This window comes from Sus scrofa, chromosome 5 (genome assembly GCF_054392235.1).
Source record: "Sus scrofa isolate SSC_HxYL_T2T_F1_AM1 chromosome 5, Sscrofa_HxYL_maternal_Yorkshire_Landrace_v2.0, whole genome shotgun sequence".
NCBI classification, from domain to species: domain Eukaryota; kingdom Metazoa; phylum Chordata; class Mammalia; order Artiodactyla; family Suidae; genus Sus; species Sus scrofa.
In genome coordinates this window covers 8,242,208-8,269,762 of record NC_139387.1, presented here as the reverse complement: position 1 = coordinate 8,269,762, position 27,555 = coordinate 8,242,208, and the positions used below count along the sequence as shown (strand labels likewise).

The 27,555-nt window shown below is 41.3% G+C and overlaps 1 protein-coding gene and 1 long non-coding RNA gene across 5 annotated transcripts in view; one reads left to right on the top strand and one right to left on the bottom strand.

Annotated features, from left to right (window-relative positions):
• The window catches only part of TNRC6B (trinucleotide repeat containing adaptor 6B), a 247,943-nt gene that overhangs the window by 24,678 nt on the left and 195,710 nt on the right, over nt 1-27,555 (top strand). The gene's annotated exons all lie outside the window — the stretch shown is intronic.
• On the bottom strand, nt 10,085-16,034 carry LOC146403115 (uncharacterized). Its single transcript, XR_014803020.1, has 3 exons — nt 11,378-16,034; nt 10,834-11,068; nt 10,085-10,543 (listed from the first exon to the last, which is right to left on the bottom strand). It is a non-coding gene; the product is annotated as an uncharacterized LOC146403115 (long non-coding RNA).

Below are 27,555 nucleotides of genomic sequence, written 5' to 3'. Positions count from 1 at the left end.
AACCTCATGGTTCCCAGTCGGATTCGTTAACCACTGCGCCACCACGGGAACTCCTGAAGTCATTACATTTAAACATGGTGAAATATTTGTTATTATGAATTTCAAAAAAAGGTATAAACATATATTGAGTATACTTTGTATACTTTTTAAATGTAGATTCTAAATTTATGTGCATAATTAAGCATTTGAATTTCCTATTTTGTCTTATGTTAGTATTGGTAATTTATGTATTTCAAGGAATTGCCTGTTTCATCAGAATTGTTTAGTGTCTTGGCATAATGTTGTTCATAATATTCACTTATTATTATTTTTATACCTGTAGAATTTGTAGCGATGTCCCTTCCCTCATTTCTGATATTGGTAATTTGTGTTTTCTTTCTTTTATTCTTTACTCTAGCTATCAATTTTATTGATCTTTTCAAAGAACTAGCTTTGAAGTTCATAGATTTTCTTTGTTGTTTTGCTTGGGGTTTGTTTTAGTGGTTGTTGATTTCCAGTTTTTATTATTTCAAATTACTTGCTTTGGATTTAATCGGCTCTTCTTCTGGCTTCTTAGGGATGGAAACCTTTCTTGTTTTCTAGTTGGAGCATTTAACACTATAAATTATCCTCTTAGCACTACTTAGCTATATATAGTAACTACATCTCATTCACTTTTATATATCGTTTTCAAAATATTTTCTAATTTGCTTTGTGATAGCTTCTTTAAATCATGTGTTTAAAGAAGATAAATTTATTCCTTTACATTTTTTTATTATAGTTGATTTACTAAATTTGTTTCTTTCTTTCTTTTTTTTTTCTTTTTTTTTTTTTTTTTTTGTCTTTTTAGGGCTGCACCCACAGCATAGGGGAGATTCCCAGACTAAGGGTTGAATCAGAGCTGTAGCCGCTGTCCTTACACCACAGCCACAGCAGCACGGGATCTGAGCCACATCTGCAACTTACACCACAGCTCAAGTCAGCGCCAGATCCTTAACTTAACCCACTGAGAGAGGCCAGGGATCGAACCCGCATCCTCATGGATACTAGTCAGGTTTGTTAATGCTGAGCCACAATGGGAACTCCAAATTTGTTTCTTAATTTCCAAATATTTCTTTTTTTTTGTTACTTAAGTTCTGATTTAAAATTCTGTTGTGGTCATAGAACACATGTTCTGTGATTTGAGTTCTTTGAGATCTATTGAGAATTCTAATAGCCTTTTTTAGTGAAAGTTCTATGTACCCGAAGAAGATATGTGTTCTATTGTTCATGAGTGTAGTATGCTATTAATGTCAATTAATCAACTTGGTTAATAGTGTTCAGTTTTATGTATCTTTACTGATTTTCTTTCTCCTTATTGATTTCTGAGAGGAGTGTTGAAATATCCACCTTCAAGAGTTCCTGTTGTGGGAGTTCCCATCGTGGCTCAGCAGTTAGCAAACCTGACTAGCATCCATGAGGTCACCGGTTTGATCCCTGCTCTCACTCAGTGAGTTAAGGATCCAGCGTCGCCGTGAGCTGTGGTGTAGGTTGCAGAGGTGGCTTGGATCTTGCATGTGCCACCGGCTACAGTTCCGATTGGAACCCTAGCCTGGGAACCTCCATATGCCAAGGATGTGACCCTAAAAGACAAAAGAATTCCTGTTGTGGCTCAGCTTCAGGTTAAGAACTGATTTAGTGTCCTGAAGGATGTGGATACAGTGGGTTAAGGATCCAGTGTTGCTGCAAGCTGCAGCACAGGTTGCAGGTGTGACTCAGATCTGGTGTTTCCATGACTGTGGCATAGGCCTCAGCTGCAGCTCTAACTTGACACTTAGCCTGGGAACTTCCATATGCTGCAGGTGAGGCAATAAAAAAAAGAAATATCCACCTATAACTGATATATCTATTTCCTCATTCAGTTCTGTTCAGTTTTACCTCCTGTATTTTGAACCTCTTTAATTGGATATAAATACACTTAGAATTATTATGTTTTCTTGATGAATTGAGCCCTTTATAATTAAAAATGGCTCCTTTTATCTCTGGTAATATTCCTTGCCTTGAAGTCTACATTGTGTGATGTTAATATCGTCGCTCCAGGTTTCCTGTGACTAATGTTTGTGTGGTATATCTTTTTCCATCCTTTAAATTTGGGGGGGGGGGGCCACACCCATGGCATGCAGAAGTTCACTCCTGTGCTATAGCAGTGACCAGAGCCACTATAGTGACAATGCCATATACTTAACTCACTGAGTCCATGGGAACTCCCATTTTTTTCTTTTTATTTTTTTTTCTTCTTTTTAGGGCTGCACCTGCAGCATATGGGAACTCTGGGGCTAGGGGTTGAATCAGAACTGCAAGTGCCTGCCTACACCACGGCCACAGCGACACAGGATCTGAGCCTTGTCTGCAGTCTGCACCACAGCTCACAACAATGCTGGATGCTTAACTGGCTGAGCAGGGTCAGGGATCGAACAAGCATCTTCATGGATTCTAATTGGGTTCTTAACCCACTGAGCCATGACAGGAACCTCCCATTTCTGCTTTTTAATTGAAGTGTTTAGACCATTTATGTTTATGTCATTTTTGAAACGGTTAGGTCTGCCATTTTGTCTCTTTTCTATTATTACTTTTACTTTTTTACTATTTCCTCTGTTGGCCTATTAGCTATAAATATTTTTATTGTAGTTGCTGGAGGGTTAAAATATGGATTTTTACTACTGCCTGCTTTAAAATAATGTGCCACATCATTGGTAGTGTAAAAGCTTTGTGAAGGACATTTTTATTTTCCTTATGTCTTTAGGCTATTATTGTTATACCTTTTACTTCTATGTATATTCCTGACCTCACAATTCATTGTTACCATCTTTGCTTTTGGTAAAATTTAAAAATCTGAAAAAAGAAGACTTTTTTTATTTACCCACGTATTGGACACTTCTGTTGCCCTTCATTCCTTTGTCCAGATCTGAGTTCCCACTTGTATCAATTTTCTTTAGCCTGAAAGGTTTCAGCCTTTCTTGTAGAAAAGATCTAACGGCAGTGAATCTCTCCTTTTTCGTTCGTTGAAAAACTCTTTATTTCTTCTTCATTTTTTAAGGCTATTTTTTCTTTCTTTTCTTTCTTTTTCTTTTCTTTTCTGCTTTTTTAGGGCATATGGAGGTTCCCAGGCTAGGGGTCTAATCAGAGCTGCAGCTGCCCGCCTACGCCTACGCCTACGCCACAGCAACGCCTGATCCGAGCCTCGTCTGTGACCTACACCACAGCTCGCGGCCACGCCGGATCCTTAACCCACTGAGCAAGGCCAGGGATCGAACCCGCAACCTCATGGTTCCTAGTCGGATGTTTCCGCTGCGCCACGACGGGAACTCCTTTGCAGGCGATTTCCGCTGGCTGTCGAATTTTAGATGAACAGTTCCTGTCTTCCTTTACTTTAAGACACCTTTCTGTTGTCATCTATCTTGTATTATTTCAGGTATCATTCTTAGCTTTTGTTCACCTGTGTGTTATTTGCCCTTTTTCTCTGACCGCTTTGTAAGATTTTCTCTCACTGGTTTTCAGCAATTTGATGATGACACTGTGTCTCGGGTGCTTTTCTTGGGATTCTTGGATCTCTGGGCCTAGAAATTTCAACAAATTTGGGCAAGTTTTACCTACTATTATTTTTTATTCCCTTGTCCCGCAACTTTTTTGATCTGAAATTGCACATGTTAGACTACTTAATAGTAGATAGTAGGTCACTGAGGCTTTGCTCTTTGTTTGTTGTTGTTGTTAGTGAATCTTCTTTCCTTGTGTGTCTGTTGTGTTCTTTGGCTTAGCCAGTGAATTTTTCATTTCATCTTTAGAAGTTGTGTTTAATTTTTTTTGAATCTTTTTATTTTTTGTTAATGCTTTTCTTTAAATTCTTGAACATATTTATATTAACTTTTAAAATCCTTATCTACTAATTCCACCATTTTGGTCATTTCTGAGTCTGTTTCTGTTACTTGATATGTTTCTTCCAAGTTATGGGTCACATTTTCCTGCTTCTCTGCATGTATAGTAATTTTTTATTAAATGGTGTGTATTATGACTGCTACATCATTTGGTATCTTTCTTTTTTTCTGCTTTTTTGAACTGAACCCATAGCATACGGAGGTTCCCAGGCTAGGGGTCTAATCGGAGCTACAGCCACCGGCCTATGCCACAGCCACAGCAACGTGGGATCTGAGCCGTGTCTGTGACCTACGCCGCAGCTTTCGGCAATGCCAGATCCTTAACCCACAGAGCGAGGCCTTGGATCACACCTGCATCCTCATGGATACTAGTCGGATTTGTTTTCCCTGCACCACGACAGGAACTCCCATCATTTGGTATCTTGCTTTTTGTCACCTTTCTTTAAAGAGACTTAAGTTTTGATTTGGCAAGCAGTTAAATCGCTGGTGGGTCAGATAGATTCTTTCTGGGCTAGTTTTTAAACTCTTAGGGTAGATCTGGATTCCCTTCATTCCAGGCTTCTGAATTGAGCCTTCTGCATCTCCCATCCGGGTATCAATTCTGGGAATTGTTCCGTTTGAAGCTCCCTAATTGTTGGGTTTTCTCCAATAGTTTGTTTTTGCTCAGTTGTATAGATTTTCACCCTACAGATTGGCATTTGCTGAAGACTCAAGGCGACCCAGTCATTTAGCCCACTGTGCTCTGCTTGCATTCTTCTCCCATTGCCACAGCCAGGAAGGTGCCTCCAAGCAGAAAGGCCTTCATAGGATTCACTTCTTTGGTTCCCTCCCATCAGATATCATCGTGCTAACTGTTCTTCAGTGACTGGAACAGTTGTTTCATATATTTTGCCCAATTTTCTAGTGGTTTGTAATGGGAGGGCAGGTCTGGTACTAATTGCTTAATCGTGGCCTGAAGCAGAGGTTGAGAGATACTGTTTTTATCTTCAATTTACAGATAAGAAACTCAAGGCTTAGACATATTTAAGGAATTTTTCCTCCTGCGCTCCTTTAACCAGATGGACAGTCTTTATGTTTGTGTCTTAAAGGCATATAACTCGCCAGTGGCCATATTGAGCCTGTCTGCTCTAAACCTGGGATTGGCCAACTTTTTCTGTGAAGGTCCAGCTAATAAATATTTTAGACTTTCTGGGTCATATACAATTTATGTCACATTCTTTGTTTTATTCTTCTCCTTTATTTATTTATTTATTTATTTATTTATTTATTTTTTGGCCACCCCATGATGTATGGAGATCCCAGGCCAAGGATCAGATCTGGAACCACGGCTGCAGCCTCCATCACAGCTGTAGCAACAGGCAGACCCTCCACCCACTGCACTCGGCCCAGGATGGAACCTGCATCCCAGCCCCCCAGAGACACCACCGCTCCTGGTGCGCCACAGCGGGAACTCCTCTTCTTTTGTTTTCTTTTACAACCTTTTAAAAATGTAAGAGTTTAAAAAAAGCTGGTTGGCCATGTGAAACCAGCCGGTGACAGGACTTGAACTGTGGATCAGCGTTTGCTATCCCCGCTCTAGACAGTCCCTAGTACCTTGGACTTTCCTAGTCCCGCTTAAGTATCAAATCTCGAATAGGTGCTATTCTGTCCCCTAGAGAATAACAACAAAATCTGTTCGGCTTCGGGTTGGAGCAGGCATATTCACCATTATTTCAGTTTTCAAATGAAGAAACTATGGCATTGAGAGGTTAAGTTCTAGACACACAGTAAGTGGCAGGATATAGACTGAGTTACACTAACATTTGTGTGATTTTAAGCACACCCCCCCCCCCCCCGCCATCCTGTAACATCTGAAGCTGTGTGCTGTACTGCCTCTAGGACTGACCGATCAGCTAATTTGGTTTTTTAAAAGTGTATGCTGGTGTTCCCTGGTGGCCTAGAGGTTAAGGATCAGCACTGTCACTGCTGTGACGTGCACTCAGTCCCTGGCCCAGAAACTTCTGCATGTTCTGGGTGCGCCCTCCCCTCCAAAAAATATATATGTATTAGTCATTAATAATGGCATAATGTTTTTCTCATTTATGAGAATTACAGAATCCTGGCCCTTCAGGGTTGAAACACTAAAGATATCAAGTCCAGACTCTTGCTGAAGTTAGAATCCTTTCCACAGAATCCTTGTCAGCCACGCTACTTTCATTTAAATACCTTGCTGCCTCTGTGAGCAGCCATGAGGTTTGGTCTTGCCTTCTGGAATAACCCAGAACAAGCCTGTGGAGGAAGTTCTTCATATGCCCTTCCTTTCCGTTTGAACCAGATTTTTCTCAGTGGTTTCTCATAGAACCTGGCTTCTGACCTCATGACCTCGTCTCTCATCTCTTTATTTCAGTCTGTCCATGGTCGTAGAAATATGACGCTCCTACAGCCGAAAGCAGTGGACTCCTGATATGCACAGCAGCACGGCTGCTGACTCTCAGAACCGGGCTGAGTTGAAAGAAGCAAATAAAGTCCATAAAATATAATTCCGTTTGCATGGAACCCTAAAAAAGACATATCTGTAGTGACCGAAGGAAACTCAGTGGCTCCCTTAGGCTAGATGTGGGGTGAGGGCGAGTTCCCGGGATGAAGCCCAAGGACATGTGGGGCACGATGGAAGTGCTCTCTGGCTTGAGGAAGGTGGTGGTTACATGGGGGGATCAACTCGTCAGATTTTATCAAATATACACTCATGTGGGTACCTTTCACGGTGGACATATTTCAATAAAGTTGATCAAAAAATATAGAGATCCCAGAAGAAAGCCTGTGCTCTAGCTGTGGTTTTCCTGGTACGGAATGTGGGAGGACCGCCGCTTCTCTCCATCCTTATTCCTGTTTCCCGTGTCAAAGAACTCCTTCTTGTTGTCAGTGTACATGAAGGTCATACTTCACTAAAACCGCTCATGTGTATTATTATCAACTCAGGTACGACTTTCTCCTTTGACGGTTGATGCTTAAATACATCCTCTGTACCCCCAGAGCACTTTGTTCAGAAACAGCACTGCGATAATAGCGTTTACCTCATTGTGTTGTGGTTTTTCTGTTTCACTGTCTGCCTCTGCGGTTGGGCAGTGAGCTCCCCCTGCAGAGCCTTAGTCCCTTTTATGTGTCTGGATCCAAGTAGAGTAATTGGGTGTAACAGGCACTCAGTAAATGTTTGAGTACTAATGAATAAAGGAAAAAATTCATTCTTCGGACGCTGTCTCAGATATATCTCCTCCAACAGGTATTTTCTGATTTTCTACTCCTCAAAGCTAGCTTAGCTGTTCCTCCTGGCTACATCACTAACATCCTGTGCTTATCTATCGCAGTATATATCACAGTGCTTTTCATTTTTCAAGGGTATTCACTGCACTCTTATTTATAGTAGTAAAAAATGGGACATAACTTACTTATCCAACAACAGGGAAGTGATTAATTTTGATTCATAATCAGTGGAATTTATACTGTCATTAAAATAATATTTTCTTTTTAAATTATTTATTTTTTGTCTTTTTTTTTTTTTTTTTTTTTTTTTTTTTAGGGCTTCACCCTTGGCATTTGGAGGTTCCCAGGCTAGGTGTCAAATCAGAGCTGTAGCCGCCAACCTACACCACAGCAATGCCAGATCCAAGCCACATTTGTGACCTACACCATAGCTCATGGCAACACCAGATCCTTAACCCACTGATCGAGGCTAGGGATCGAACCTGCCTCCCCTTGTATATGAGTCAGATTCGTTTCCACTGAGCTGGGACATGAACTCCCAAAATAATAATTTATAAGACTTTTTTTTGGGGGGGAGGCTGCAACTGTGGCATATGGAGATTCCCAGGCTAGGGGTTAAACCAGAGCTGTAGCTGCCAGCCTATGCTACAGCCATAGCGACTCAGGATCCAAGCTGCATCTGTGACCTATATGGCATCGCTGGATCCTTAACCCCCTGAGCGGGGCCAGGGATCAAACCTACATCCTTGTGGCTACCAGTCGGGCTCGTTTCCACTGAGCCACAACGAGAACTCCTTCTAAGACTTTTTAAGACATGAGGGGAGTTCCTGTTGTGGTTCAGCAGTTTATGAACCTGACTAGTATCCATGAGGATGTAGGTTTGATCCCTGGCCTCGCTCATTGGGTTAAGGATCTGACCTTGTGGTGAGCTATGATGTAGGTCGCAGATGCAGCTTGGATCTGGTGTTGCTGTGGCTATAGCATAGGCTGGCAGCTGTGGTTCTGATTTGACCCCTAGTCTGGGAACTCCCATATGCTGCAGGGTGTGGCCCTAAAAAGAAAAAAAGAAAAAAAAAAAAGACATGGGAAAATGTATCTGATAAAATGGTAAGAAAAAAGAATATGCAAAAGGCCATGTAAGACTTCTGGGTTTAAGAGAAGCAAAATATGTGTGTAAGTACATGGGGGAAAAAAAAGACCAGTAAATTATAGATGTTAGGAGTCTTTAACATTTCATAGGAGAATTATCCGATATTTTATTCTTTCTCTCTCTGTCTTTTTTTACTTTCCAGAAAACATGTATTACTATAAATAAGAAGAAAAAGTTAGTAAAAAATATCATTTAAAGGAGACAGAGACAGTGACCGCTCAGTATAATGGGGAGCATATTTCTGGAACAGAAAAAGGACAGTAGTGCAAAAACTGGGGAAATCAGATTGAAGTCTGTAGTTAATGTATTGTAGTATTGTGGATTTTTTTTTTTTTCATGCTATTTTTTGGGCCGCTCCCATGGCATATGGAGCTTCCCAGGCTAGGGGTCCAATCGGAGCTGTAGCCACAGGCCTACTACGCCAGAGCCACAGCAACGTGGGATCCGAGCCGAGTTTGTAGTCTGCAAACTACACTACAGCTCACGGCAACGCCAGATCCTTAACCCACTGAGCAAGGGCAGGGACCGAACCCGCAACCTCATGGTTCCTAGTCGGATTCGTTAACCACTGCGCCACGACGGGAACTCCGTATTGTGGATTTTTTAGAGTCCCCGACTGCATTGTTATATAAAGTGTTAACATTAGGGAAGACCGAGTAAAGGGCATATAAGAACTCTCTATACTATCTTTACAACTATTCTGCAAATGTAAAATTGTATCAAAATAAACAGTATAAAAAATACAACTGAGTGTTAACAGGATTATAAACTCCTAGGATACAGGATAGAGACTGAGTCTTGCTCATCATGGCATACCTTAGACTGTGTCAGGTGTAAGTATATGCTCATTAAATATTTACTAAATGAACAGATTGGGGTGAAATTGTGTATTTTCTCAGTTTCTGCTATTCTAATTATTGTGGCTCCAGCTTCAACCTCTGAAGGTGATGTTGCGTTTCTAAGTTGTCATCACCCATTCATGCACGGCATTTCTGCTAAGTACTTATGGTATAGTATATAGTGTCCTAAGCCCTTGAGGACGGTCCTCTGGCACTTGTGAGGTGAGGAGAAGGTCTGATGTGTATAGATATTTATAATATCTGCGTGGTGACTGTGATAAGCATAACATGAGGAGTGCCAAGCAAAACGTCATGGAGGTGGCGAGAACATAGGGAGCGTGTGCATTTGGGAGAGTAAAGAATACGTACTGACGAAATGCTTATTCGAGGAAGTGAAAATTGGAATTTGCTGTGGTAAAATCCCAACTCCACATTTCAGGTATTCAGAGAAATAAATGCTTTCATTTAAAACATGCCCTATGGGAGTTCCCACTGTGGCACAGCGGAAACGAATCTGATTAGGAACCATGAGGTTGTGGGTTTGATCCCTGACCTTGCTTAGTGGGTTAAGGATCTGGCCTTGCCATGAGCTGTGGCGTAGGTCACAGATGTGGCTCAGATCCAGTGTTGCTGTGGCTGTGATGTAGGCCAGTGGCTACAGCTCTGATTAGACCCCTAGCCTGGGAACCTCCATATGCCTCGGGTGTATTCCTAGAAAAACAAAGAGACGAAAACAAAACAAAAAAGTGCCCTTTGGGGGAGTTCCCCTTGTGGCACAGCAGAAACGAATCTGAGGTCTGACTAGGAACTGTGAGGTTGCGATTTTGATCCCTGGCCTTGCTCAGCAGGTTAGGGATCCGGCGTTACTGTGAGCTGTGGTGTAGGCTGCAGACGCGGCTCAGATCTGGTGTTGCTGTGTCTGTGGTGTAGACTGGCAGCTGTAGCTCCGATTTGACCCCTAGCCTGGGAATGTCCATCTGCCATGGGTGCAGCCTTAAAAGCAAAAAAAAAAAAAAAAAAAAAAATGCTGTGGACTCCAGGTTTTTATATGTGAATCTACATTGTGTAGTTCTAGTGGTTATTGCAACAAAGATGGGTGGAATAATTTGTAGTGTTCTTATATATTTATAGATGTATGAAATACCTACTGTATCTGGTGCATTTGTTCATCATTCCACAAATATTTATTGGGTGGTTTTCACAAGAGGATCTCATTCAGTGCCCACTGCAGGCTCCCGGTGGGAGGGGGGTCTAGGATTGTCGTCATTGTCAGTCTCCACACGATCATGTTGCATTTCAGAGAAGTTAAATAACTAAGAGCATGCTTGACACCACACAGCTACTATGGAATAATTTCTAGAGTGTTTTTCTCCTCCAAATTAAGTGCCCTTCTTCTTGGTCTGTCTGCTAGTTACTTAGATAGACTTTTTTTTTTTTTTTTTTTTTTTGTCTTTTTTTTGCTATTTCTTTGGGCCGCTCCCGCGGCATATGGAGGTTCCCAGGCTAGGGGTCGAATCAGAGCTGTAGCCGCCAGCCTACGCCAGAGCCACAGCAATGCGGGATCGAGCCGCATCTTCAACCTACACCACAGCTCATGGCAACACCGGATCGTTAACCCACTGAGCAAGGGCAGGGACCGAACCCGCCGCTTCATGGTTCCTAGTCGGATTCGTTAACCACTGCGCCAGGACGGGAACTCCTGACTTAGATAGACATTTTGCTGAATATATAATAATTTCTTTTTTGCGTTTTAGGGCTGCACCTGTGGCACATGGATGTTCCCAGGCTAGAGGTCGAATCGGAGCTGCAGGTGCCACTGGCCTACACCACAGCCACAGCAAAGTCAGATCCCCGACCCACTGATTGAGGCAAGAGATGGAACCGCCATTGTCATGGATACTAGTCAGATTCTTTCCTGCTGCACCACAGTGGGAACTCTGGAATATATACTTTTTTTTTTTTTTTGTCTTTTTGTCTTTTTATCTTTTGTTGTTGTTGTTGTTGTTGCTATTTCTTGGGCCGCTCCCGAGGCATATGGAGGTTCCCAGCCTAGGAGTTGAATCGGAGCTGTAGCCACCGGCCTACACCAGAGCCACAGCAATGCGGGATCGAGCCGCGTCTGCAACCTACACCACAGCTCACGGCAACGCCGGATCGTTAACCCACTGAGCAAGGGCAGGGACCGAACCCGCAACCTCATGGTTCCTAGTCGGATTCGTTAACCACTGCGCCACGACGGGAACTCCTGGAATATATACATTTTTTTGAATGCTAAGTAAAATGCTAAACAGTTTCAGTTCCTGACCTTATTGAACCCAGTCAAGAGGTTAGACCAAGGAAATAAATTCCTTTCCAGCAGGAAGCTAGGCCACTCCTTTTATACCATTTATAGACTTTCTAATCCAGTCTGTTAAGAAAGTGACAGTCTGCTGACCTTTACCCTGTATACATTTCCTTAGAATAACCATTAGATATTTTCATTTTTGAAAATACTGGTGGTTCAGCACTTAACGTTTGCTAGGCTGCAAAGAGGTCTTCATTACCTTTACTTTGTATGGCGGGAGTTGAACACAGATAACTTTAAAAAGGGAATATTTTTATTACACAAATAATATTTATTGTAGACAGATTCAGAAAATTCATTGCTCATGATCACTATAATCCCACTACACCTAGATAGACACTGTTAACATTTTGGTGGTGAAATATATATATATATATTTCCACTTTTTTTATAAAAGTGAGCAATACAGTATGTATTGCCTTGAGTCCTGCTTTATCCACTTAATATATATTGTGAACCTTTTTCCATGTCAATAAATAGACTTCATTTTTAGTAGCTACACTGTATTCCATTATATGGATATATAATAATTTCCTATTTATTATTATTGTTGACAACACTGTAATATGTTTGTCGGTCTGTCTTTGCAGATAGCCGTACTTAATTAGCTAAATTTCTATAAGAAGAATTGCTGGGTCACCGGGCATAGGTGTTTTTTTTTTTCTTTTTATGACTGCACCTGCAGCATATGGAAGTCCCCAGGCTAAGAGCTGAATGAAGTCACAGCTGGGGCCTACACCACAGCCACAGGAACACCGGATCTGAGCCGCATCTGCAACCTGTGCTACAGCTTACGGCAATGCCAGATCCTTAACCCACTGAGCAAGGCCAGGGATCGAACCCACATTCAACATTGGGTCCTTAACCCGTTAAGCCACAACAGGAACTCCATGTGGATATATTTCAGTAGTAAATACTGTAGTACTGCATGATTTGCAGTTGGTTGTTTCACAGATGTGGAGGGTCCACTGTAAGTTATATGTAGACTAACACTCCCCCTTCCAAACTGCCCCCATTGTTCAAGGGTCCGTTGTAGTAAGTGAAAATTTCCCTCATGAAGTGTCCATACTGCTTTACTGCTTGAACACTTTTCATTAAAGGACTTTTTCAGTCTCTTAATGCAATTATTTATTATTAATTACTGATTAATTGCCATTAAAATTAGTGTATTTCTTTTAAATGAAAGGTCTTTTTGCCTTTTCTGGGGCCGCTCCTGCATCATATGGAGGTTCCCAGGTTAGGGGTCGAATTGGAGCTGTAGCTGCCAGCCTACACCCAGCCACAGCAACATGGGATCCAAGCCACATCTGCGACCTACACCACAGCTCACGGCAAGGCCAGATCCTTAACCCACTGAGCAAGGTCAGGGATCAAACCCGCAACCTCATGGTTCCTAGTTGGTTCCTAGTCAGATTCATTAACCACTGAGCCACGACAGGAACTCCTGAAAGGTCTTTCTTTTAAGCCTCTCCCTCTAGGAAGTTTTTACAAAGCTCTCCAGGTGGTTCTGACTGCTTTGGGTCTTTTCCAACAGAGTGAAGTTGATAACTTTCATGGTAGTAAGTAAGCCACGTTAGTCTGCCACCAGGACAGAATTCCTGTGAAGTCTCCTCTTTTACCTGAGATACACATATGGAATTTATATTCTATTTCACAGAATATTAGTTTTAAAAAGAATTTTTATGGTTTTATTATTTCTGTTTCATCCCAAAGCTAAGTGAATTTTATTGATTGATTGATTGATTGTCTTTTTAGGGCTGTGCCCACGACTTATGGAAGGTCCCAGGCCAGGAGTCGAATTGGAGCTGTAGCCGCCAGCCTATGCCACAGCCATAGGAACACCAGATCTGAGCCGCATCTGAAACCTACACTGCAGCTTGCTGGACCCTTAACCCACTGAGTGAGGCCGGGGATCAAACCTGCATCCTCTTGGATACTAGTCAGGTTCTTAACCCTGTGAGCCACAATGGGAACTCCTGAATTTTATTTTTTTATATGCTATGGAAGAAGGGATTTTTTTTTTAATGGATAACCAATTGTTCCCATGGCATTTATTAAATGATTTATCCTTTCTCCACTGATCTGAAATGTCATTTCATTATACACCAAATTCCGGCATACATTTACATAGATCTATTTCTCAGTTCTATTTGGGAATATATTCCTATGTGAAATCCGTGCTGATTTAGTAACTGTGCCTTGAAGCACTTTGGTTAGGTACTTATCTAATGATGAACAATGACATTGACGATTATGTCTTTACCCCAGCTGCCAGCCTCGTCTTTGGCCGCTCACGTGTACCATGCCCCCTCCATATCTGGCCACATCCTGCCTCACACTTCCCCACGTGTTCTCTCACCTTATCACATGGCTGCATCTCTGGGCAAGTGATTCCCTTTGTCTGCCTTCTTCTGCTCACGTGGCTACTTTGTCCTTCAAGATCTAGCATAGGTTCATCCCTTGTTACTCATTATACTCAGTTTAAAAAATAAAGCAAGACTCCTTCCAAGTAGCCTGGGTATACAACGTTCCTTTAAGTGCCTGCATGCTTTCCCCTACATACTGTTTCCTCAGACTGCATTACCTGGCAATTTCCTGTTTAAACGTTCAGGCTCTGCTCAGGGGTCACCTCTGGAAACGCCTTTTAGTGCTTCCTCCTCATCAGAGTTCCCTGCTTGCTTCCATTTTAACGTGTGCTTGCCTCTGTTGTAAGATTTTTCTCATGGTGCTCTTTAAGATAGTATATATCTGGAAGAAGTAGCTCGTCTTTAGAATCAAAGAGCCTAAGTCGTAAACCTGACTTTACCACTTTCCAGCTTTGTAACCTATCAGTTAATTTGACCTTTGATAAACCTCGGTTTCCTTGGGTGTAATTTGGGGATAATAATAGTTCCTTCCTTATGGGATTGTTCTAGGACTAGATGAGAGAATACGTCTGAAATGCTCACCCCTATGTCCGGAACGTAGGTGACGCTGAATAAATCCTACTTACCATTATACCTGTCTCCACTGGACTTTGTATAAGACTTTCTCCTGTTTACCTCTGAAACCCAATACTTAGCCCAGAACCTGGCAGGGAGTAGACTAATGAATAAATTACCAGCTCAAAACTCTCCCCTCCCTGTTTCACTCTTCTCAGAGGGGCCACCATTGCCTTTAGAGTCATCTTCACTTTGCTTCTCACTCAAAACAAGACATTAGTTGGGTGTTCATCATGATACAGTCACTGTGCAAGGCCCTAGGTGAAAAAGAGGAAAAGATATTGTCTCTATCCATTGGCGCTCACAGTGTAATCGGGGAAGTAGATAAAAAATTAAAATAAATATCACAGTCTGTGGGCTCATTGTCCTGTTTGTTCTACCTTTGTTTATGTTTATAAATTTTCAAAATACGTTTTAAAATAAACTTGAAGTTGAACATGTAACATTGAAGAATAAACATGTAAACCCGAATAATGAACATGTAATTATTAAATGTTTTGTGCAATGAAGAAAATTATTTAAAGGCTGCATTAGAAGCTTTCAGGGAGGACCATCATGGATAAAGTAGTCTGGGGAGTTTACATTTAAGCTGAGACTGGAGATCGAGAAGGAGCCAGCCAGAGAAGAGGGAGTTCCTGATGAGGGGGTCGCTTGAGGAGAGGATGTCTTAGCACAGTCAAGAAATCGAAAGGTCAGGGAGTTCCCTAGTGGTCTGGTGATTAGGACCCAGCCCTTTCACGGCCACAGCCGAGGTTCTGTCCCTGGTCTGGGAACTGAGATCCCACATCAAGCTGCAGTATGCCGTGGCTAAAAAAAGAAGAGAAGAAGAAATTGAAAGGTCAGTGTGACTGTATTAGAGCAGGGAAGATTGGAGAGAGGTGATGTGAGCAAGCAGATTAATCAGAGACCGTATCACCTAAGATCTTGAGGACCAGGAGGAGTTCAGATTTTATTCCTTTTATAGTGTGATGCTGTAGAAGACTTGTAAGCATGAAACAAAGTGACCTAATTAACTGTTGGGTTTTTTTTTTTTCCGCCATGCCCACTGCATGTGGAAATTCCTATGCCACGTATTGAATCTGAACCACAGCAGTGGTAATGCTGAATCCTTAACTGCAAGGCCACCAGGGAACTCCATTTTTTAAATGTGTGTATCAAAACAATTAGAGGAAAACACAACCATACAGAATCTATGAGATGCAGCAAAAGCAGTTCTCAGAGAAAAGTTCATAGCAATATAGCCCTTCCTCAAAAAAAAAAAAAAAAAAAAAACTCTAACAACTTAAGCTACCACCTAAAAGAATAAGAATAAGAAGAACAAAAAGGGGATTTCCATTGTGGCTCGGCAGTAACAAACCCAACTAGTGTCCATGAGGATGTGGGTTCAATCGCAGGCCTTGCTTTGTGCGTTAAGGATCTGGCATTGCTGTGAGCCTTGGTGTAGGTTGCAGACTTGGCTCAGATCCTGCATTGCTGTGGCTATGGCATAGGCTGATAGCTATAGGTCTGATTCAACCCCTAGCCTGGAAACTCCATATACTGCAGCTGTGGCCCTAAAAAGCAAAAAAAAAAAAAAAAAAAAAAAAAAAAGGAAAAAGAAAAGGTCCTTGGTATTAAGTTCTGAATTACTTATTACTTAACATTTAGAGAATAGGTCAGAGGAGAATGAACATGAGAAATAAGAGGAGTCAAATACATAGCAGGAAAACCAGCGAAGTGAGATGCCACAGAAGCCCTGTGTCCCCAGCCAATGCCTAGAAAGTTCCTGGCCAGGGCTAGTATTCAGTAACAATTGGTTCAATGAAATCCAGAGATTATTTCAGGGAGAAGAGGAAAAATTAGCAGAATTTAGTGCTGCAAGAGACCCTGTAGGATGATGGCATAAACTATTCATTGAATTGGCAGGATGGATATTCTGGTGGTGGAGGCAGAAGTCTCATTGGGATGGATTGACCAGAACGTGAATGGGGGTGAGAAAATGCAGATAGTGTTTATTTACTTACTTACTTAACCACTTGAACATAATTTGGCCATGAAGAGAGTAGAGAAAGGGAATTGTACCTGAAGGGCAATGTGGGATCAAAAAAGCATTTTTGTTTGTTTCTTAAGAAGGGACATACTAGGGAGTTCCTGTCGTGGCACAGAGGAAATGAATCTGACTAGAAACCATGAGGTTGCTGGTTCGATCCCTGGCCTTGCTCAGTGGATTAAGGATCCAATGTTGCCGTGAACTGTGGTGTAGGTTGCAGACAGGCTTTGATCTGGCATTGCTTGGCCATGGCGTAGGCCAGCAGCTACAGCTCCGATTTGACCCCTAGCCTAGGAACTTCCATATGCAGTGTGTGTGGCCCTAAAAAAAAAAAATACACACACACACACACACACATATATATCTTATATATATTCATGTATGTTGTATATGAAATTAAATGTATATTATATATTTTTTATAAAATATATGTATACTGGGGGGCCACACACATGGTATATGGAAGTTCATACACACACACACACACACACTGAAATCTAAGCTAGATAAAGAGAAAAGGTTGAGAGAGGGAAGATAGGGTCAAGGAATCGAAAGTCTCACAGCAACTGAAAAGTCGTTTTCATGGGGGCACTTGAGCAAGTGAACTGGAGGGATCAGGTAGTGGATGGAGTTTGGTGTGATGGAGGATGTGGCTGAGGCCAAGGGAAGGAGAAGGTCCTTGAAGCGGAGGGGTTTTCAGAACTGAGAGGCAGGGTGTTTGCCTGGGCTACCCATTTGGATGCTGACGTTATGTTGAGTGAGATCACCAAGTGTGCTGGAGAGTTTAACACTGAGCCAGATATGCCAAAATATCAGATAGTGGAATTCCCGCTGTGGCGCAGTGGGTTAAGGATCTGACTGCAGTGGCTTGAGTCCCTGCAGAAGTCCAGGTTCGCTCTCCTGCCTGGCACAGTGGGTTAAAGGATCTAGCATTGCCACAGCTGTAGCTGTGACTTGGATTCAGTCCCTGGCCTGGGAACTTCCACATGCCGTGGGTGTGGCCATTAAAAAAAAAAAAAATCTGACAGTGGTAAGTGTTGTGCAAATAATTAAAATTAGACTCTGGGATAGAAAGGGGATAGACAGCTTCTTCAGACTGAGAGGCCAGGGAAGGCCTCTCTGAGGAGGTGACATTTATGGTCAAATCGGAATGATCAGATGATGGGCAGAGAGAATAATCCTGGCAGAGGGAACAACTAGTACAAAGGTTGTAAACTGGGTACAAACTCTTTACCTCTGAAGAACAGAAGGAAGGCCAGTAAGCCGGAGCCTATTCAACCAAGAAAGGGTGAAGTGAAATGAAATGAAATGAGGTTGGAGGGGCGTAGGAGGGTGAAGGGTTTTGAAAGTCCCGGTCAGGAGCTTCTGCGCCATACTGTGGTAGCCCACCTCCCTAAGGACCCTCTCGTTGGCAGGCCTTTGTGTAATCCTCTCCCTCATTGAGTGGGGCCAACCTGTGTGACCAGTGAGCTGTTGAAGCCCTCGTGGTGTGAGTTTCCAGCGCTAGGTCATAAGACACGCAGCTCCTGGTGTCTCTCTTAGACCACTCAGCTGAAGGAAGGCAGCCTGCCATGTTGTGAGGACATTACACTAGCCTGTGGAAGGGTTCACGTGGTGAGCTTGAGGCACTGAGGCCTCCAGCTGACAGCCACCATGGGAGGGGGCCATGGTGGAAGGAGAGCTTCCAGCCCTAGACAGACCTCCAGAGGCTATGGCCTCACATATCTTTCATTCATTAATATTCTGATATCTGTCTCTAAAAGCTAAGGACTCTTTTTTTTTTTTAAGCATAATACAGTTATCACATCTAAAAAATAAGAATGCCTTAGTATCACACCAAAAAATCAGTGTTCACGTTTCCCCTGATTTTGTAAATTTGATTTGTTTCAGGATCCAGACAAGGACCAGTGTACTTGGTTAATATGTTTGATTAATATGTTAATTAATACAATTAATATATTTCCTCTTTTTTTTTTTTATTTGTAGGGTTCCCTCTCTCCTTCCTCTCAACTTACCTAAAAAATAAACTTGGCTTTCTATTAGTTTCTCACCTGGTTTTTGCTAATTGCATCCCCATGGTGTGTTTAACATGTTCCTCTAGCTTCTGTTTCTTGCAAACTGGTAGTTACAACTAGAGGCTTGATCCAGCCCAGGTTCTTCTCCTTTGGCAAGAATACTTTACATGAGGTGGTGTCCACTTCCATTAGGAGGCGTAGACAGCAGTTGCCTCATCTTACAGTGACGTTAACAGGTGTTGGAGATCAGTGCCTCGCTGTGTTAATTTATGTTGCGAAATGGGGATCTTCTAATTCTGTCGTGTTTCTTCCTTAATTAGCTAGACAGCCTTCCCCATATGACTCTGGTTAATCTGAGGTTCACATCACTCTGGAAGGGCAGGTTAAATGCTTGATTCTTTCCCCTTTCCTTACCAGTTTTCAAAACAGTAAGTTGGTTCCCTAGCATCATCCAAAGGAGACCGGTGGGGTTTTCTATTGTTGTTATTATGAGGTTTTAGTGTTATGAACTCATGGCTCTTTAGCATGTTTGATGCATGTGGGTCCATTGCAGCGCTTATTTTTATTGATGCTTCTGATGCCCCATTCCTAACTAGTGGGAGGATCCTCTTCAGATTGACCTCTGAAGATTTTTTGTAGGTGGCACCCTTCCTTTTTGATACTCAGGATGTCCAGGACTTCCTTTGTGCATTTTCTGCCCCAAATCTGAATCCGCTGTTTCTTGGAGGAGTTCAGGTTCCTCTCAGTGGTGAAGGCTGTATGTGCCTGACCATGTCTAACTTTTTAATAGATGCTAATCAGAATGTATGTAGCATTTACAAAAGGTCCTCTTTCATTTTGAGGTCAAATAGATAGAAATCCTGTTTTTCTTAATCTAAGAAATACAGAATGATTTTGTTTGCAGGGAAATAGAAAAACAAAGGCTTTTAGATAGAAAAAAAAATAAATGAAGGTTTAACTTCCCTCTTAAAATATGTGTCCTGCGTCTGCCATACCTTATTCATTATGTCCAGTGAAGAGAAATAGAAATAAGCTTTGCATATTTCTGGCTTCATAAAATGAGGTAGAGTTTAAATATTATCATTATAGTTTTTTGTTTATATATTTCTTAGGTCTCTTTTTATCTCTGGATTCCCCATCCCACAGACACATCTCCCACAGACACATGTCTTCTTGGCATTTTTAGGAGGGTATAGTATTTTATTTTGAAATTTTTTGCTTTATCATAATACTCTTGGCTTATGCTGTATCACTAGTGGAAACACCTTAGTTTTTGTGACAGGGAGCCTTTGGCGATAAGGAAGCCTTGTTTCTGGATATTTTGATCATTAAAATTCACTCTGTTACATATAGAGAGGGAAATATATTCTACAGTTTAAATGATTATACATTTAAATTGTAAATCTGGAGTTCCCATTGTGGCTTAGCGGCAACAAAAACGACTAGTATCCATGAGGATATGGATTTGATCCCTGGCCTTGCCCAGTGGGTTAAGGAAATGGCATTGCGGTGAGCTGTGGGGTAGGTCGCAGACACGGCTCGGATCTGGCATTGCTGTGGCTGTGGAGGAGGCCATCTGTGGCTGTGCTGTGTGTACAGTGCTGTGGCTATAGCTCCAATTCAACCTTTATCCTGGGAGCTTCCATATGCTGCAGGTGCAGCCTTAATAATAAATAAATAAATTGCAAATTGAGTTAAAGGAGAATAAATATTGCTCCCCTTATGAGAAGACTCTGAAATACAGATCCCCCCCATTTAATAATTTGATCCTTCCCTTCTCCCCAGTATTTAGTGTTCAGTTCATCAGTTTTCTGTATGATGCATTAAACTTCTCATTCATTCATTCATTGAGCAAATACTCATTGAGCTCCTACTCTGCACCAGACATGGTGCTGAGAACTGGGGATAAGAAGTAAGCAAAGCATTTACTGAGCATCACAGTAAATGTTTATCTAGTGGGTGAAAGACAATCAAGGAATCACATCGCTGTATATGCGATACCAAACCTGGATAAGTGCCTTTTAGGAAAATACAGGGAGCTGTGAGAGTGATTAACAAGGAGATCTGACTTAGTCTGGAAGGTTAGAGGAGACCTCCCTGAGAAAGTAGCATTTAAGCAAAGATTCGAAGGAAAAGTAAGAGTTGGCCAGCTGATCATTTGGAGCAACAGCCTTCAGGAAAAGGCACTAACGTGTGAAGGTACTAAGGGAAGAAAGAGCTTGAGCCCTTAGAAGAACTGAGGAAAGCTGGTTTGCTGGAGACAGAGAGGAAGGCAGGGTGGTAGGAGAGAAGCTGGAGATGGAGACAGGGCTGGATCTTATCTTGCAGGGCAGTGTTGGCCTCAGTCGTCCTTAGAGATCCAGAAATCCAGCCGCTTAACTGTTGGTGATCCAGCCTCTAAGGACCAGGTTTCCACATAACACTTCCCAGAACCCGTTGCTCCTTCTCCTGGGAGAATGGTTGGGACCTCTCTGAGTTTAACCTCTCTCCTCCTACTTTTTTTTTTTTTTTTGCTTTTGCTTTTTGGGGCTGCACCTGTGGCATATGAAGGTCCCTAGGCTAGGGGTTGGATAGGAGCTACAGCGGCTGCCCTATGCCACAGCCACAGCAACTTGGAATCCGAGCCACGTCTGTGACCTACGCCATAGCTCACGGCAACACCGGATCCTTAACCCACTGAGTGAGGCTAGGGATTGAACCCGCATCCGCATGGATCCTAGTGGGGTTTGTTACCACTGAGTCATCACGGGAACTCCTCTCCCCCTACTTCTTGAGGGGCCTCTCTCTTCCTTCCTTCCTTCCTTTGAGGTTTATTTGATTAATGTTGTATTAGTTTCTGGTATACAGAAAAATAATTCAGTTATATATAGTATATATATTCTTTTTTGGATTTGTTTCCATTATGGTTCGTTACAAGATATTGAATGTAGTTCCCTATGCCATACAGTAGAACGTTGTTGTTTATTTTATATGTGGTAGTTTGTGTCCGCTAATCCCAGACTCCTAATGTATCCCTCACCCTCTCCTTCCCCTTTGGTAACCATAAATTTGTTTTTAATATCTGTGAGTCTGTTTCTGTTTTGTGAATAAGTTCATTTGTATCATTTTTTAGATTGCACAGATAAGTATTATCATAGGATATGTGTCTTTTTCTGTCTGACTTACTTCACTTAGTATGAAAATCTCTAGGTCCATCCACATTTTTGCAAATAGCATTATTTCATTCTTTTTTATGGCTAATATTCCATATTGTGTGTGTGTGTGTGTGTGTGTGTCGTCTCTAACCATTCATCTTTTGATGGACATTTACCTTGCTTTCATGTCTTGGCTGTTGTAAGTAGTGCTCCTGTGAACACTGGGGTGCATGTGTCTTTTTGAGGGTTCTTTCTTTTTTTTCCTTTTTTGGCTGCCCCATGGCATATGGAGTTCCTGGGCCAGAAATAAGATCCGAGCTACAGTTGCAACCTAAACCGCAGCTGTGGCAACACCAGATCCTTAACCTACTGTGCCCAGCCAGGGGTCAAACCTGCGTCCCAGCACCACCAAGATGCTGCCGATCCTCTTGCGCCACAGCGGGAACTCCGAGCATCCTTTGTTAATAAGGGAATAGTTTAAAAATTATTCCTACCTACTTTGTACCTAAGTATGAAAAGAGATTTTTGTTATAAACAATTATTTTTTGGCTGGTCTTTAGAAACCATTACTCCAAGGATATGCTCATATACGATTATACCTTTAAAAGATTTTCATGTCTCATCTGATCCTCACAGCAAGTATATAAGGTAGATATTTATTATTTTCCTCATAATATAGAAAGAGGTACTGAAACTCTGAAAAATTAGACAGTGTCCCAAGGCCAACTGAAGAAGTAGTGAAATAATAGTTGATACTGTGTCTTATAACTGTAAACCCAGTGGTCTTTGGTTTCTTGCCTATTTTGACACTAATATTTGCACTTGGTATTTTTATATTATATTTTACCTCTTTCATCAAAGTATAAATCATAATGCTTAAAAAGTGATTAATTATGAGAGAGGAAGGAAGAGAAACAGGGTAGAGGGGACAGGGATAGGAGCTAGACTGCTTTTGAATATAGCTTGTTTTGTTTTTGTTTTTGTTTTTGGCCACTCAATTCCTGGGCCAGGGATCAGATCTGATCTGAGCTGCACTTGCAACCTAAGCAGCAGCAACACCAGATCCAAATCCTTAACCCACTGTGCTGGGCCAGAGATTGAACCTGTGTCCTAGCACTCTCAAGACACTGCTGATCCTGTTGCACCACTGCAGGACTTCCATAACTTATTTGTAGATTTGATTTTGTTCAGTTATTTAACTATTATAAGGCAAAGTTAATTTTATTTCAAAAAGCAATCCTTAAAAATTGAAAATAGCAAGAAACCAAGAACCTAAAATTTAAAACTCAGTAATTTGAACTTTACATCCCTAGTGGAATATACACCAAGGACAGAAAAACTGCAAAAAACAAACAACAATAACAAAACCCTTCAGCTGTACCCATATATTATTGGCGATGGTTCAGTATTATGCTGAGATTGTTGTGTGTGTGTGGTCAGATAAAGCAAATGAATACTCATGTGATATTTTATCATTTTCAGTGTTGTTGAGACTCAAATTCTCGACATAGGTGAAAGGAGATGCAGATATAAAATAAAAGAAGTTAATTAAAACCCTGTTAATTTGGTTTTTTAAATTGGCTTATATTTTTAGAGCAGTTTTAGGTTCATAGTAAAGTTGAGCAGAAAGTATCTCCTTCCTCATCCCCCAGCCTCCCCTCCTGTAAACATCCTGCACCAGAGAGGTACGCTTGTTACCGCTGACGAACTTTCATAGACACATCATGGTCACCCAAAATCCACCGTTTATATTAGGGCTCAGTTTGGGTGTTGTACATTCTAAGGGTTTTGACAAATGCATGATGACATGTCCCCACCATTGCAGTATCATACAGAGTAGTTTCACGGCTCTAAAAATCCTTTGTGCTCCCCCAGGTCCTCCCTCCCTCCAATCAAGAGTCCCTGGTAACCTCTAATCTTATTACTGTCTCCATAGTTTTGCCTTTTCCAGATTGTCCTATATTTGGGATCATACAGCATGTAGCCTTTTCAGATTGCCTTCTTTCACTTAGTCATATGCATTTAAATTTCCTCCACCTCTTTTCATGACTTGATAACTCATTTCTTTTTAGCACTGAATAGTCCAGTTTCTGAATGTACCCGTTTATTTATCCATTCACTTCCTGAAGGACATCTTGCTTGCTTCCAGGCCTGGGCAGTTATGAATAAAGATGCTGTAAATATCAATGTGCAGGTTTTTGTATGGCTATGAGTATCAAGGAGTGTTTATTGCTGGGATCATAAGACTTTTTAGTTTTGTGTGACACCACCAGGCCATCTTCCAGGGCGGCCATATTATATGGCATTCCCACCAGCCGTGGATAAGCATTCCTGTTGCTCCATATCCTTGTCAGCATTTGGTATTGTCAATGTTTTAATTTTGGGCCATTCTAATAGATGTTTAGTGGTATCTTATTATTTAATTCATGACTCCCTAATGACATACAATGCTGAGCATTTTTTATGTGCTTATTTGCCATATATGTATTTTCTTTGGTGATGTGTCTTGTCCAGGTCTTTTTGTGCCACCACCCCCCCTCCTATTTTGGCCACGACCTGGGCATGCAGCAGTATCTGGGCCAGGGATTGAACCCTCACCACAGCAATAACAGTATTGGATCCCCAACCTTCTGAGCCACCAGGGAACACCATTGCCCATTTCTTAATTGGATTATTCACTTTCTTATTGTTGGTTTTAAGAGTTCTTTGTATATTTTGGGTGACAGTCCTTTATCAAATATGTCTTTTGCAAATATATTCTGCCATGTTGTGGCTTTTCTCGTTCTCTTGATTAACTTGATTTCAAATTGGAAATTTTCATACGAACTTTTGATGTATTTTATCTTTAAAAAAAAAAAAAAACCCAGGAGTTCCCATCATGGCTCAGAGGAAACGAATCTGACTAGGATCCATGAGGATGCAGTGGGTCCTGGCCTCACTCTTTGGGTTAAGGATCCAGCGTCACCATGAACTATGATGTAAGTCACAGACATGGCTCAGATCCTGCCTTGCTGTGGCTGTGAGGTAGGTTGTCAGCTGCAGCTCCAGTTGGACCCCTAGCCTGGGAACCTCCATATCCACAGTGTAGCCCTCAAAAGACAAAACAACAGCAACAACAACAACAACCGAAACCAAAAACACTACCAGCTACATTATTCCACTGAAAAGGCCTAGAAACAATGATCAACCTAATAGTATGTAACCCTAGTGCCCAAATTATGGTCTCAAAATACCAATTCTCACGAAAGGAAGCAGGATTCTTTGGATTGCTGATCCAGCCCTGCAGCAGAAATTATACAAAATAAAGCTAAACCTAAAATTTCTGTTATACCATATTTGATGACCAAGGAAGTCATCAAAGACTATGACAAGGTCACATCAAAAGGGCCCGAGAGCATACAATGAAGAGACTCCCTTTAGCCAGTGATGAGGCAATTTGAATACCAATAAAAACGTTAACTGAAATATTTATGAATTCATAGTGATACTTCATAAAAGCTTATTGGTTACCATTTGTAGATCCCAGTACCAATTTATAAGAGTTACAGAGCAACATGCTAAAATATCAGCATGGAGGTCCAGCAAGAAAAGTGCAAACTATGGGGAACTCTACAGGACAAATACCCTAAATTCTTCAACAAACAAGTTGCAAAGGAAAAATTCACATCGAAGTTTCCATCATGGCTCAGTGGTTAATGAGCCCGACTCGTATCCATGAGGCGTCAGGTTCGATCCCTGGCCTCGCTCAGTGAGTTAGGGATCCAGCATTGCTGTGAGCTGTGGTATAGGTTGCAGACAAGGCTCGGATCTGATGTTGCCATAGCTGTGGTGTAGGCCGATGACTACAGCTCCCATTGGACGCCTAGTCTGGGAACCTCCGTATGCCGCAGGTGCAGCCCTAAAGCAAAAAAAAAAAAAAAAAAGAGAAAAAAGAAGTCACATCAAAGCAAACAAACTGACAAAATCTTGTATGACATTTATGGGACAATTAGAAATTTGAATACTCACTGGTTTCTTGCTGGTATTAGAATTACTATTAATGTTTTTAAGTGTAACAGTGGTATTGTGAATTTTTAAGTTTTTATATATTAGGGATAAATACTGATGTGTTTATGCATGAAATAGATAGATTTGGACTGAAACTAATTCAGAGGCAGGGAGACAGATTTGGGTTGGAGACAGATGAAACAGTGTTGTCTGGGAGTTAATAATTATTTAGGCTGAGGATGAGCACATGAAGGTTCATTTTATTATTCTGCCTACTTTTCTGTTTAAAATTTTTATAAGAAATTTTGTTTTAAATCTCCCCTAAGAATTCATGACCATAAGGTGGCCCATGTGTGGATGTGGGACGTGAATTCATACTATCTGTGTAGCATGAAAAACTCAGGCTAATTTACTTAAAATTGTTCTTGGGTTGGTAGTGCGTCCAGGAACTTTGCAGCACAGCATAGCTATTCTCAGGAGAAAAAAAAAAAAAAAAAAAGAATTCTGAGGATTCAAAGAAGTCCCACAAATAAAATTCCACAGAACAGAAGCCTGTGATGAAAAATCACAAAACACTTAGGAAACAAGCCACAATGAATGAGTCAGCAGAAACAACAAAAATCATCTGATTTGAGGAATTCTCTTGTGGTACACTGGGTTAAGGATCCACCGTTGTTACTGCAGTGGCTTGGGTCGCTCATGTGATGCGGGTTTGTGCCCTGGCCTGGCCTGGGAACTTCCATGTGCCCTGGTGCAGCCAAAAAAAAAAAAAAAAAAAGGTTTAGCTAGATAACTGAGACTATCAGTTGAAAGTCCCACATGTCAAGGCCAGGTTTGGTTGAAAGTCCCATACATTGAGCATGGGTTTTTCGTTTGCTGTGTGTCACTGTAGAGCTATCGGACTAGATGTTTTAAAAAATATTAACAACCAGATATATTTGAAAAAGAACCATTTCAAACATGAAGAACCTGATTATTTAATTTAGTAGTTAATTGACAAGTTAAATAGCAGTTTAGATACATGAAGAGATAATTAATGAACTAGAAGGGAGAGCTAAAGAAATTGCCCTCAGGAAACTCAAAAAGACAAAGAGAAAATAGAAAGATTAAGGCATGTACTATAAACCAGCTATAATGGAAAAAAATAAAAATCATAAAAAGAAAGATTAAAGCATGTGAAAGAATGAGGTCTAGCATAACGTCTAGTCAGAGTTCTGGAAAGAGGTAGTAGGAAAATCGAGGGCGAGGCAGTATTCGAAGAGATAATGACTGAGACTTTTCCAAATCGATGAAAGACGTGAATCCTCTGAATTAGGAAGTTCAAGCAGGATAAAGAAAGAGGCATCCCCTCGGCACACTGGCAAATATAAGAGAGAAAGAAAACTATTCCCAGACCACAGACCCATAGCTGACTTCTCATTAGCCACAGTGGAAGCCACGAGACAGAATGCTCTTGTCACCGTGGCTGAAAGAAAAACAGTTATCTTTCAAGAATGATAACAAAATCAGAACACTTTGAAATGAAGACCATTTGATGATGAAAGGAGGACAATCATGCTTTTGACCTTTTACTTACAACAAGCAGTTAAGAGCTTGAGCTCCAGAGTCAGCCTGAGTTCCCTGCCGTTGACTATGCTATTTAACTTCTCTGCTTCATTTCCCTTCGCTAGGAAATGGGTGGCCCTAATACACTTTGTGGGGTGTTTTAAATAAGTTATTACATCGGAAGCAATGTGACTGGCCCATAGGAGGCATTCAGTAAATGTGTAGGTGATAGTACCATGTTTTATCGAATTTAACATACCATCAGTTATAAGACATGCCATTAGTTTATACTCCTCTAAGAAAGTATACTGCCAATTAATTGCAAGATATAAGATGGCATTAATTGTAAAGCTCTATGGATTTCAGAGACATTAACGTGTAAAGAAAAAAAATGCATCTCA